The following is a 10,622-nucleotide window of genomic DNA, read 5'->3' on the forward strand; positions in this document are numbered from 1 at the left end:
CTCCAGAATTCCTTGTAAAATTCAGCTGGAAAACCATCTGGGCCCGGAGCTTTATTATTGGGCATATGTTGAAGAGCTTCATGGAGTTCTCCTATTGAGAGCGGTGAGTCTAAATTCGTAACCTGTTCCTGATGTAACTTCGGCAGATTAATGTCTCCAAGAAACTCATTAATGGATTGATCAGATGGTTCAATTTGTGACGAGTATAATTTATAGTAAAAGTCTCTAAAGACTGAATTTATTAAACAGGGATCATGTGTAACTCCCCCTGACTGGTCCTTAATGGATGTTATGGTTGTTTTTTCTTTGTTTATTTTTAATTGATTGGCTAAGTATTTTCCCGATCTGTTAGCATGTGCAAAGTTTTCCAGGCGAAGCCTTTGTACTAGAAACTGTGTTTTTGCGTCAATTATTTTATTTAATTCTATTTTAGTTTTCCTTATTCTGTTAAGGATACGTTCGTCTGCAGAGGTCTGGAAGGCCTCCTCTAGCGTCTTTATTTCACACTCTAATTCTTTTGTTTTTAAGTTGTCTTTTTTTTTCTTATTTGAAGAAAAGGAAATTATTTTGCCTCGCATTACTGCTTTTCCTGCTTCCCATAGAACGCTCGCTGATATTTCCGGCTGGTCGTTATTTTGTAAAAATATATCCCATTCTTTCTTAAAAAAATTAATAAAGTCGGGGTCTTTGAGCAATGATGTATTAAATCTCCAAACTTTGGAGGATGATACGCTCCCCCTCTTCCCCAGAGTGAAAGAAACAGGTGCGTGATCGCTAATAATGATTGGGTGAATTTGTGATTCTGAAATATCTCTCATCAGAGAGCTACTGACTAAAAAATAATCTAACCTAGAATATGAGTGATGAACGGCTGAGAAAAAAGTGTAGTTCCTAAGGGTTGGGTGTAGAGAGCGCCATGTATCGCAAAGACCCAGATCATTCATGTATTGCTTAACAATACTTGCTGACTGCCAACTCCTGTGTCCGCCTGCATTACTGAGCCTGTCCACTCCAGGGTCCAGAACCATGTTGAAGTCTCCTCCGATGATGACTGTGTTGTCTAGGTGAGCAGAAAGTGAGGTGAAAAAAGAGTGAAAAAACGAGGAGCCATCAACATTTGGGCCATATACATTAGAAATACATAAATTCAAGCTTTGAATTTGCAAGACTAAAATTAAATATCTACCCTCTGAGTCAATGTGAGTGTCCTTTACGGTGAAATTTACTCTTTTATTAATGAGAATTGCTACCCCTCTTTGTCTGGAGTTGTAACAGGCGCAGAAAACATGCGGAAATTGTGCCGTGGCCAATGCATCTACCGAAGCTTTAACTAAATGAGTTTCTTGCAGTAGGACAATGTCTGCCTGCAGAGTTTGTATGTGGTTAAGAAGTTTTAATCTCTTTGCCGTGTTCCCGGCTCCGTTTACGTTCCAGGTGACAAACTTTAATTTATCCATAATCCAATCATTGAAAGTAACATTATATGTAAGTGGTAATGTTGCATGAAAAGCTGTTGTATGTGTGTGTGCCATGTTATTCTAGATGTGTGAAATGTGTGTTTGTACCAATTTACCAAACCGAGAAAGAAAGTGCAGCAGAGTGGGACATAGAGGGAAAAAAGAAAAAAAAAGGGGAAAGGGAGTGAGGTGGGGGGGAGGGAGATAATTCTAAACATGATAGAAAAAGAAATAGAGAAAATAAAAAAAGAGAGAGAAAGGCAATCACCAGTGTGAGCCTATAACTTACCGAGACTAGCAGAGCAAGAATTATTAATACATTAATATATACCGAGAATATTTTATGAAACTATATCTAATCTAATCACCAAGTGTTTATGTAACTATATCTAACCTAATCACCAGTTAGTAAGAAAGAAAGAGAGGAAAAGAAAGTAAATTTTGTACTCATCCTTTTTAGAAGAGTGATGTTGGAGTCACGGTACAGTTGTCCGTTCACGTACAGCTTGTCCACGGTGATGACAGCACGAGATCCCTCCGTCATGAACCTCCTCCGGACCGGGAAGAGGACTCGGCGACGGTCCAGGATCTCCCGGGGGAACTGGTCGTTCACGGAGAACGGCAATCCGCGTAGCTGTGGCCCCCGTCTTCTCACAAGCTCTTTGTCTTTATAGTGTTCGAATTTAGCAACAATGGGCCTGGGTCTCTGGGCTTCGGGTCTTCTTCCTCCTAGGCGATGGACGCGGTGAAACGTGATGGAGTTCGCCAGGTCTTCTGGAAGCTTCAGGTGGTTCCGGATGAAATCCTGGACGGATTGTTCAGGATCTTCATCAGGTTTCTCCGGGATCCCCGAGAACACCAAGTTGTCCCTCATGGAACGAGCTTGAAGGTCTAAAACGGCCTCCTTTAAAGATTTATTTTCATTTTGGAGTCGGCTAAAACCCTCTGACATGGATTTCATCGACTTCTTCAGATTGGTGTTTTCAGCCATCAATTTTTCCACCTGCTGGTTACCGTATTCCACAGCTTCTCTTAATGACTGGAATTCCTTGTGCAGGACTTCCACCAGGGATAAACGGGAGTCATGGGAGGCCAAGCGGGTGTCAATGGACCTCAGAATGTCCTCGGTGGTATTTCCTGGAGGAGAGATTGCTCCAGGGGAATCCTCAGGACGGCAACGCTTCGGCGTGGAGGAAGCGCCGGAGGACGCGCCCCCAGACTTCTTCACCATGACAAATCTCTCAAAATACTCGTCTATAGATGCGTCTAAAGATTCGCTTTGCTCCAGGTTGGGTTCGGAATTATATAATCTAACTATAAACTACCCTTTCGTTATTTTAAACTGAGAATATAATCGTTTTTAAAGCATTTATTGAAAACGAAAGTATTACCTCGCCATGTTGGATTCTGCTGCCTCGTTCTCGCGATACTACCACATCTCGTGGTGCGTTCGCTGCTGCTGGGCTGCAAACCCGCTGCTGCTGGGCTGCAGCGGGTTTGCATTGCATACTCAACACATGACGAAAAAGGTACGGGAGAAGCTGACGCTTATCAAAGTCCCGCCCCGTTCTATGTAAGATTCATGATCACATCAACAACAGAATTCAGTAAGATACATAGTTTACCACATAGCAATTTGTCTAATTTCATCCTACACAGTCCAGATAGCATGTATGTTTGTACACGTGTCCAGTCCACTCATCCTGATCACCGTTCCTGTGATTTACTACTGTGTCCACTGTTCAGTTATTTTTATGTCCAAGTCTCTTTTTGCATGCAATCCACTTTGCAATGGAGGTGCGTGTGTCAATGCAGATTTTGATTAGTCGCTGTCATCTGGCTCTCTAGCCGCCACAGCCTTTGCCCCCTCCGCTCGTACTGACTTCATCTCCTCACGAGCTTTGGACACATCCGACCATACACTGGTCAGTCTCCCCTTGATGTCAGAGAGGCCAGAGAGCAGCTTTGCCTGGCTTGGTCGTGATATCTGCTGTGCTGTGATAGAGCTCAATGTCACACACACACATTTTATAGTCACTTTGTTTTGTTTCCATGTTTTGTTTCCATGCCAGGTGTTCCAGTGCTGATTTTCCCACATTGCCTTGTTTCGTACACATAGCCAGACATTGCCTTCCTGTACCTAGGTTTGATAATCCTTCAATAACAGCTTCTTTAACTCATGTTTGAAAACAGTTAAATTTCTTGCTAACTTTAATTCATTGTTTAGGCTATTCCACATTTTCACACCAGCTACTGACAAACTATGGCTTCTCATCGTTGTCCTTATCTTTTTCTGTTTAAACTGCAGCGAGCTGCGCATGCTGTGAGGACTTTGACTAAGAGTGAACAATTTCTGAACATTTACTGGTAATGCCGCCTGTGTTGCTTTGTAAATTGTTTGTAGCATCTGAAAATGAATCTCTCTCAGTTTTAGATATTTCGTCTTTATGAACAGTTCGTTCGTATGTGCCCTGGCTGGGACAGAATGAATGATGCGAAGTGCTTTTTTTTGCAATTTAAATATTGGTTCTGTAATGCCCTTGTAAGTGAAACCCCAATTTTCTACACAGTACCTCATATGTGGGACTATTAGTGCCGAGTATATGGTCTTAAGCGAGTTTAAATTGAGAGATTTCTGCAATTTCCACAGAATAGACACACTCCTTGCCATCTTATTTTGAATTATTTTTACATGTGGTCGCCATGTCAAGAGGTCATCCACTAATATACCCAGAACCTTATGTTCCCTCACTCTTTCTATATTGTTTCCATTTACTTGCAAGTTTATGCTTTTCTTTACATTATTTCTCCCAAATAACATGAATTTGGTCTTTGCCAGATTTAGTGATAATTTGTTTGTTTGTTTGTTTGTTTGTACTGTTTATTCCGAATATGCCAGGAAGCAAAATAATAAAGCACAGAAAAACCGAAAATAAATGACATATTCGAAAAGGAGTGAGAAGAAGCATAGCTTATTAGCTCTCACCCCTTTGTCTAAAATAAAAAAATAAATATATATTATATATATATATATATACATACACATATACACTGTATATACATACACACATACATATACACATACATAGTCTAGATACTGTATCCATATATACACATACACACATACCTAAACATACATGCACACATATACATATACACCTATATATACCCACACATACACACACACACACACAGGCTTCTCTGCCTCTCATCACCATGCCATATAAAATGAATGATAATAAACAATAATCATACATGAACTTTATCCTTCGTACCCTTTAAACAACATATTTTTGTACATTTTCTTGAACTGTTGGATGTTTGGACTTTGTTTGAGTTCCTCACTTAGGTTGTTCCATAGCTTGACACCGGTAATAGATATACAGAAACCTTTCAAGGTTGTTCGTATGTTTAATGTTTCCCTCTTAACTGATACCCTCCCTCCCGATTCCTAAATACATTTAGGATATTTTCTGGTAATTGTCTGTTTTTTGCTTTATACATGATGATTGCTGTTTGGTAAGATATGATGTCAGTGAATTTCAGTAATTTTGATTGTATAAAAAGTGGATTTGTGTGTTCCAAGTATTTGACCTTATGAATAGTCCTTATTGCTCTTTTCTGTAGGATGGTGAGTGACTGTAATGAAGTTTTGTAATTATTTCCCCAAATCTCAGCACAGTAATGTAAATATGGCAAGACCAGTGAACAGTAAAGTGTGCGAAGTGAATTGTGATCCAGTAGTTGTTTTGCTTTGTGTATGACTGCAATGCTTTTTGAAACTTTGGACTGTACATGTTTGATGTGTGGTTTCCAACTCAGTCTGTCATCTACTGTAACCCCAAGAAATTTGTTTTCGTGCACCCTTTCAATTTCAATCCCATCTATTTCTATTTGCACCTTTGTGTTTACTGTGCATTTGCCAAATAATATAAACTTGGTCTTACTTACATTTAATGATAATTTATTCCAGTCAAACCATATTTTTAGTTTTTTCATTTCCTTGTTTATAACTGTTTCCACTTGTTTAATGTTTTCACCCGAATAAAAAATATTGGTGTCGTCTGCGAAATTGACCAATTTTAACCACCTAGATACTTTACAAATGTCATTAATATACAGGATAAACAATTTGGGGCCCAATACTGACCCCTGTGGGACACCACAAACAATGTCCAGAAATCCAGAGCAGTGATTACCCAACCTTACAAACTGTTGCCGTCCTTTCAAATAACTTTTTACCCAGTCTAATACCAGTCCCCTTATCCCATATTTTTCCAGTTTATTGAACAGTATGTTATGGTTAATTGTGTCAAATGCTTTTTTGAGATCAATGAATACTCCTATTGCATGTTTTTTGTCATCTATTGCATCTGTGATTCCCTCGATTGATTCCATTATTGCCTGTGATGTTGATCTGTTAACCCTAAACCCATACTGGCTCTCTGAAAATAATTTGTGTTTTTCCAAAAATGCATCCATTCTATTGTTAAAAAGCTTTTCCAATATTTTTGAGAGTTGTGGCAGTATTGAGACAGGTCTGTAGTTTGTAAAGTTGTGTTTGCTCCCAGTTTTGTACAGCGGAATGACCTTAGAAATTTTCATCTGGTTTGGAAATGTACCGGTTAGAAAAGACAAATTGCAGATGTGTGCTAGTGGCTTCGATACCCCCTCAATGACCTGTTTAATTAATGACATATCAATGCCATTGTAGTCTGTAGATGTTTTATTTTTACATTTTTTTACTATGTTGATAATTTCGTTTTCCTCAACTGCTTTCAAAAACATTGAGTGGGGATTCCTTTCTATTAGGTCATTCATGTCCCTCTGGCCCTGGATTTGGAATGTTTTTTGCTAGCTCAGGACCCACATTTACAAAAAACTGATTAAAACTGTTTACCACCTCATCCATATTGTAATTTTCAGTATCATTTATAACAAAGTATTTAGGTAAATTGTTTTGTTTAGCACCATCTCTAATAATATTATTTAGTATATTCCATATCCCCTTAATATTGTTTTTATTATCCTCTAATTTCTTTTTATAATATTCTTTTTTGCTTAATCTTATAATATTAGTTAACTTATTCTTATATCTTTTATATTTACCTTCTGCATCTTCTGTTCTTTGCTTTATGAAGTTCCTGTAGAGTAAGTTTTTCTTTTTACAGGCATTTCTTAAACCTTTAGTTAACCATGGACTGTTCTTATGTTCTGTCTTTTTATTATATTCCCTAATGGGACAGTGCTTATCATATAATGAAGTAAATGTAGTCAGTAATTCATTGTATGCATTATTTACATCTGCTTCATTATATATTTCATCCCAGTCCTGTTCCATTAATTCATATTTTAGATTAGCTATTGACTCTTCTGTCCTAATTCGTCTATGTTGTTTATGCTCCCCTAATTCAATTCTACAATTATTGTCATATACTGTGAATACTGGAAGGTGGTCAGTGATATCACTAATTAATAACCCACTTATTGTCTTGTTTTCTATTACATTGGTAAATATGTTATCTATCAGAGTGGCACTATGAGACGTTATTCTACTGGGTCTAGTGATTGTAGGAAAGAGACTCAAACTATGCATTGAATTTAAAAAATCTTCTATACTTTTCTGATTGTTGGGGTTTAGTATGTCAATATTATAATCCCCGCAAATGAAGATATTTTTGTTGCCCATTTTTGTTACCATGTTTTGCATCCATTCCCCAAACTTGTCAATGCTAGATGCCGGAGCTCTATATATACAACTGATGATAATATCTTTTTTTTTTTCTATACAAATCTGTATTGTAAGACATTCAAGAAGGCTGTCCACCACCTGTGTCAGAGCCTCCACCATCTTGAAATTCAAATTCAGATCCACATATATTGCAACACCACCCCCACCTTTGCTCTGTCTGTTGTTATATATAAATTCATAGCCCTCCATCTCAAAATTCGTTCCCTTTTCAGTGGTAATCCAGGTTTCAGAAATAGCAATTATGTTAAATGGCTGTTGAAATGTGTGCAGATAATCCCTGATGCTGTTAAAGTTTGTATATAAACTTCGACTATTGAAGTGAATTATAGATAGTTTGTCCTTTGCTATAATGTTCCCATTGTACTGATCATTGTTGTAGTAATAGCATGTGTTGTTTACGGTGGAGAAGAAGTTGTTGTCTGGATCGATATCCTGTTCTATGTCCAATGTGCTGCTTTCACTGTATTCAGATGTTGTTAGTTCCAGTTGTTCATGTTCCTGTATCCATGGTGTTATGTGTCCATTGTTGCTTAATGTAGGTTGAGCTTTATCACTGAGCATTTGTGTTTGTGTTTGTGCTGTTACTTCCATTCCGTTCCAAGTCCTCTCCAGTCTCTTCTTATCATGAGGAAACTCCTTCCAGCTTTTCCACTTCCTCTCTGCTCCTCACCATCAGCACCTCGGCCTCTTCTGGTGATCCATTAAGCTTGATGAATATCTTGCAGTTTCTAGTCCATGTGCTCTGGATTTTTTTCATCCTCCTCAGGTAACGTGCTTTCTTAGCGATGTCAGCGTTGGTCTTAGTCAGATGTTCATTGATCTAAACATCTGTGCCTTTAAGCATCTTGCCCTGTTTTAGGAGTGCAACCTTGTGCTTCCTGTTGATAAATCTCAGTATTACCGCCGGCTTGTCATTGTTGTTTCTTCTGGGTAGCGGGTGGCAAGCTTCAACCTGGTTGTAGTCCATAGCAATACCTTTTGACTGCAGAAATGCAGCCACCTGTTGCTCGGTTGAGTTCGCATCCAGCTCACGCCCGGGTTCCCCCTCGCTGCCTGCAGTCACCGCCCTCGCATAGGACCGTGGTTGAATTGGTAGCCCAGTTATGACAATATCATTCATTCTGGTGTATTGTTCGAGGTCCGCGACCCGACTTTCAAGGTAGGCAAGCCGCTAGTCCTTCTCTGCATTTTGCATACGGAGCACCTTCACCTCTTCAACCAGCGCCAAGATGTTTTTCTGCTGCGTCCTCACAGCAGAAACTTCTTCCGAGAGAAAGTCAAGTGACCTTTTTATGTCATCAACCTCCTCCGTGGTCAGGGTCAGGGGTTTTTTTTCGGCCCCATATTGCTCCGTTTAAATCAGCAACAACTGACAGCTCGATCAGCTGTTCACCGGCAGATCAGCTGTTAGCTGGCAGCTATCCAACTCACCGGCTCCGCGACCTGCTTCTCCTCAATTCTTATAAATGTGTCCGTGTTCCAATGCCAAATGTTTCAAGTCAGGGGTTAAGCCAAAGGTTCCAAAGTCAGCCAAAGTTCAGAATCCAAGATCGTAAGCCAAAAAAGTCCAGAAAGTAGTCGAAAAGCCGATATCACAGCGGACAATCCACACAGCGTGTGTCTGCGTGTGTGTGACATCACCCAATCGTCACCCACCCTTTGTTTATATTAAACCATGTATTTAGTTTTGTCATTTCTCTGTTGATCACTTTTTCCAGTATATTCAAGTCGTTTCCTGAGCAGAAAATATTTGTATCATCAGCAAATAAAATAAGTTTTAATACATCAGATGTTTTGATTATGTCATTGATATATAGAGTAAATAGCTTAGGGCCTAAGACTGACCCCTGTGGGACCCCACAGACGACATCCAGGCATGTAGACCTATTTGTTCCCATCTGGACATATTGGACTCTACCAGATAGATAGCTTTTGATCCATCTTAAAGCTGTATCTCTGATACCGTAATCATATAATTTTTCAATCAAAATATCGTGATTTATAGTGTCAAAAGCTTTTTTGAGGTCAATAAAGATGCCTACTATATATAATTTGTGGTCAAGCGCATCTTTAATCAGTTCTATAGACTCTGTGAGGGCAAGTGCTGTCGAATGTTGCTTTCTGAACCCGTATTGGTTGTCACACAGGATGTTGTGTTCAGTCACAACTATTAAAATCAGATAAACTCAAACCATCAGTCTTGGATCAAATAATATGCAACATATGTTCAATTGACAAAGAGTAGAGCATACCTGACATTGCACACCCTTGTCTAATTCCCCTTGTTGCCTTAAATGGTTTACACAAACCCCCATTAAATTTCAGTACACTTTCAATGTTTTCATACATCACCTTAGTCCTGGCAATAAAACCATCATTGAGGCCGAACCTCTGCAAAACTTTCCAGAGGTAACGGTGCTCAGTGCGGTCAAACGCCTTCTCCTGGTCCAGAAACCAGACCAGCACCTCCTGGTCCAGAAACCAGACCAGCACCTCCTGGTCCAGAAACCAGACCAGCACCTCCTGGTCCAGAAACCAGACCAGCAGCTCCTGGTCCAGAAACCAAGACCAGCATCTCCTGGTCCAGAAACCAGACCAGCATCCAAGCCTAAAGAACTGGAGACGTCCAAAAGGTCTCGAATCAGTGAAACGTTGTCAACGATGGACCTGCCGGGCACACAGTATTTCTGAGTCCGGTGGATGACCTGGTCCATCACCTTCTTCAGCCTATCGGCCAGGACTTTTGACAGCATCTTGTACTCCGTGCACAACAGAGAGACCGGCTGCCAGTTCTTTATTCCCTGAAGGTCACCCTTTTTTGGAAACAGTGTCAGAACTGCCCTCCTGCAGCTCTGAGGCAAAAAGGAGTCATTAAAACATTCATTAAAAACAGCCAGAACCTCTTCTTTCAGCACATCCCAAAAAACTTTATAGAAGTCAGGTGGTAGCCCATCAATACCAGGAGCCTTCCCCCCTTGCATACTCTGCAGCGACGCATATAGGTCCTCTGTAGGGGGGGGGGGAGCAGTGAATTTATTACATTTTCAGGTGGGTCTTTTTTTTTTTTCCAAAACTGATAATGTAATACTTGACAAATAATATAATATATATGTTCATTTTCAGTCCAGAATGTATTATCCACCGCCACTCCCCCCTCACCATCCTCAACAGCACCGTCCCCACCACAGACTCCTTCAGGTTCCTGTCCCCACCACAGACTCCTTCAGGTTCCTGGATCCACCACCTTCAGGTTCCTGGATCCACCACCTTCAGGTTCCTGGATCCTCTACTTCCCGGGACCTGGACTAGACCTGGACCTGGACTAGACCTGGACCTGGACTAGACCTGAACTAGACCTGAACTAGACCTGAACTAGACCTGGACTAGACCTGGACTAGACCTGGACCTGGACC

This window comes from Cololabis saira, chromosome 12 (genome assembly GCF_033807715.1).
Source record: "Cololabis saira isolate AMF1-May2022 chromosome 12, fColSai1.1, whole genome shotgun sequence".
NCBI classification, from domain to species: domain Eukaryota; kingdom Metazoa; phylum Chordata; class Actinopteri; order Beloniformes; family Belonidae; genus Cololabis; species Cololabis saira.